Genomic DNA, 3534 nt, shown 5'->3' with positions numbered 1-3534 from the left:
CTTCCTTAGACCATTTATGTTCCCAGATGAAAGACATTTATACAGCCTTTATATTTTAATATGTGTTAAGCATTACAACAGCTGGGCAGCTGCCTATCTTCCATGTTGTTAGAATCTACCTCCTATCCAACTTATTACTTATTATGTTTCATCTAGGCTGCTGTTAGCTCCAACTAGGCAGCCCCGTGGGCCACATTTTCTTGGCCCCTAGCCCATGGTCTCCTGCAAGTTCTCCTATCCCATAGTGGCTCTCTATTCTTTTCTCTCTGCATCTTCCTCTAAACCCGCCAAAACTCAACCCTACCTATTTCTCTTCTCCCCATCTATTAGCTGTTGGCATCTTTCTTCACCAATCACAATCAACTATGAGCAGAGCCACAGGGGCTATGTGCAGACTCTCTGGTTCTTGGGGCAAACAGTTTTGGTGGACCCAAATTAGCATTAAAATACAAGCAGCATTAGGCAAACCCACTACACAGATTGTCAGGCAGGTTTTTATTGTTTTATTATTTTTGCATTCCTAAAATATATTGGATTATAAATTGACCACTTAGGAGGTATTTTATTAATTTTTGCTAAATGAAATGAAAAGCTCCAAGATTGAGACCATGTAAAGAAAGACTGTGAATGATCAGTTGGAGATTAGTAAGAAGAAAGCCAGTGCCCCAAGGGGTTGGCTTTCAGCAGGAATTCCACTGACACATTCTTCTGTTCTTGACCCATGTCTGAACTTTTGTAATGGAGAAATACTGCCATAGATAAGGCTGTTTCTGGCTCCAATATTTCTGTACCTCTCTTGTTGAAACGCCGCTCTTTTACTCTGTGGAAATCCAGGTGAATGCTGTCTAGGCTACTGAAATGACAGTTTCTATGATGGTTGAGGAACCTTCTCACTTGGAATAGTCAGAAGGTCTCACAAGCTGAAAGTCATAGAGGCTTAAGGAGCCTAGAGATTAATTTGGGATTCTAAGATAGAGCTTGGAAGAAATAATGTCATCTGAATCTTCTCAGAAACGACATTGACACATTAAAATGTCCTGCTTTACTTCTTCAGGGTTTCTAGTGTGAACCCAGGAACAGTTAACTTATTCAGCTCTCCAGAGATGAGACTTTGGATGATTACAGTGACTCAGAGGAAAGCAGCAAATGTATCAACCCATCATTTGTGATAGTAGCTATCCACACTCAAACCCAGCTCCTGCCCATATTTTAAACACTTTTTTAAACTATTAGTTTTATTGCCATTCTGAAGATTTAGAACTCTGTTTCATATTATTAAATTATGACTTTTCTTTTTGTGGCCTAGATTATTCTTCCCTGCTTCTGTCCCTATTTTAGAACCAGGACTCCTTATTATAAAGAAAAAAAATTTCTTGCTAAATATTTCACATCCCAGAACATAGTAGCCGTGGAGCTAGCAAAGGAGGCTTAAGCCTCACTAGAAGTAAAATGGGGCAACACACAAATAACCCTATTCAGAGAACAAGATGGAAATTAACTTGCCTTGAGTCTCTGAATTTCCACTTATTGTTTACAATCTAAAAAGCAGTTAATATTTTCTATCATCATGGAGAAGAGAGATTCTGAAACATATATATAATACATATAATATAATACATATAATATAAAATCATATATATGATTATATAGTATATGTTGCTATATGTACATATTCTGAAACTTTCTCATCGTAACCATCTCCAGCCATAATAGTTACTACTCAGAAGGAAATCAGAAACTCAGTGGTTTAATATCAAAAGAGGTAAAAATATTAAAATATCCTAATTCTAGCAGAAATATTAGAAATAATTTGTTATGGACACCTATGTAAGGCGAAACTCATCGCATGTTCTTTGAAATATATTCTTATTTATCAACGTTTTACTCCTGATACTAAAAACAACACCCAGAACACACTTTGAGGATTGAAAGTTGACTTGAGATGGTGGTGAGGTAACCTTTTGCTCTGGCATTTTTCCAGCCTTTATAATGCAATGCAGCAGTCAATGCGCCCTGCTGTAGTCAGAGAGCATCACTAAGCGCCATCTAGTGTTCGTTTCGGGTGCAAGTGCTAAAAACTGGACACTCAGGTTTGTTTTTGTTTTCGGTTTTTTGTTTTGTTTTGTTTTGTTTATTCATTGAAAGAATGCACCAAACACATTAGCATTTATTTTCTGTTTTTAAAAAAGCAAATGACAAAAACCCAAATTACCAACTTTTTTAAAAACCTAAGCTTAACATTACATATTTAACAATAGTCAAACTGACAAGGTTGCCAGCATCCATGAACAACTAGAAAATATCCTTAATTTACACTAAACCAGAAATGTATTACCATTGATGCAGTAATAACTTTCATCACTAAGTACTGAAAATAAAATTGAAATATTTCTCAAGATGATTCATCTGGCAATGTTAATTTCACAGCAGGCTGACACTACAGTCAACACAGTGGGAAGCAGCTCCATGCTGGTGTAAAAAAAAATATAAAAAGATCTTGTCCTAGCACTACTCAAGAGTCACAGGGCTCACCTCAGATCAGATTACCTTCTGTTTAAAGCAAAGTGCATACAGAGATTGCAACAATTTTAAAGACGAAAGAAAGAAAGAAAGAAAGAAAGAAAGAAAGAAAGAAAGAAAGACAGACAGACAGAAAGAAAGGTCCAATTTTGTGGTCCCATGGGGGCTCTGATTAGCTGCTTTATAAATACTTTAGATTAGGTACAGTTACAAAGAAAGTCGAGTTCGTCTGGAATCTATTAAAAAAGTTCTTATCATTCCTCAGATGGTGCTTGCTATGGTTTAGCGTTTCTGTTAAATGCATGTGTTGAATTACTTGTTATCCAAACACAGCAGATGCCCCTCACCGTTTATCGCCAAGGACCTTAACTGTCCATCCTCCTCAACTTCTAGTCTTTCTTGACCATTCTCCACATCCAAAAGAAGGAATTCCACTGAAGGCAGAGAAAAAGGAGCCAACACCCTGGCTTCTACTTCCTCGGGGATCCCTTCAATTTCCAAAAAAGTCATCAAATGGGTCTTCAAAGAAGTCAAACGAAAATGGGCCCCTTCCACCAAAAAATTCCCTGAAGACTTCATTTGGGTTTCCAGAATGTGAAGCCAAACTCAACTAGACTGTCAAAATGACTCTCACTTCCCTCCTCCACTACCATTTAATCCTTCTTTGTGGTATTCTTTGTAGATGTCCTGCTTTTTAGCATTTTTAATGTCCTCAGGTGAGGCATGTCTTTGCACTCCCAGCACTTGATAGTAATCCACCATGTTTTAACAGACTGTTGGAACAAATTGAGAACGCAGAGGGACAGCGAGGGGGGAAGTCAGGCGGCTGGTCTCCTTGAGACTCTGCCAAAGCCTGGTTGTTGTTGGTGTGGTGGTGTGGTGGTGGTTGGTGGTAGCAATGGCAGCATCTCCTTGAGATTTCCTTTCTCTCAGAGAGGGTATTAATCACTGTGTTCTTTCACAGTTTATTTATTAGACAGTTCTGATTGCAGCAGTTGCACCACTGGCCAAAGG

The 3534-nt window shown here is 38.2% G+C and overlaps 1 pseudogene; it reads right to left on the bottom strand.

Annotated features, from left to right (window-relative positions):
* Positions 1-2832: 2832 nt before the first annotated feature.
* Positions 2833-3282, bottom strand: LOC117707823 (dnaJ homolog subfamily B member 6 pseudogene; annotated as a pseudogene).
* Positions 3283-3534: the final 252 nt, after the last annotated feature.

This window comes from Arvicanthis niloticus, chromosome 4 (assembly GCF_011762505.2).
Source record: "Arvicanthis niloticus isolate mArvNil1 chromosome 4, mArvNil1.pat.X, whole genome shotgun sequence".
Lineage (NCBI taxonomy): Eukaryota > Metazoa > Chordata > Mammalia > Rodentia > Muridae > Arvicanthis > Arvicanthis niloticus.
The sequence above is the reverse complement of the archived record's forward strand: the minus strand, read 5'-3'. Positions and strand labels throughout refer to the sequence as shown.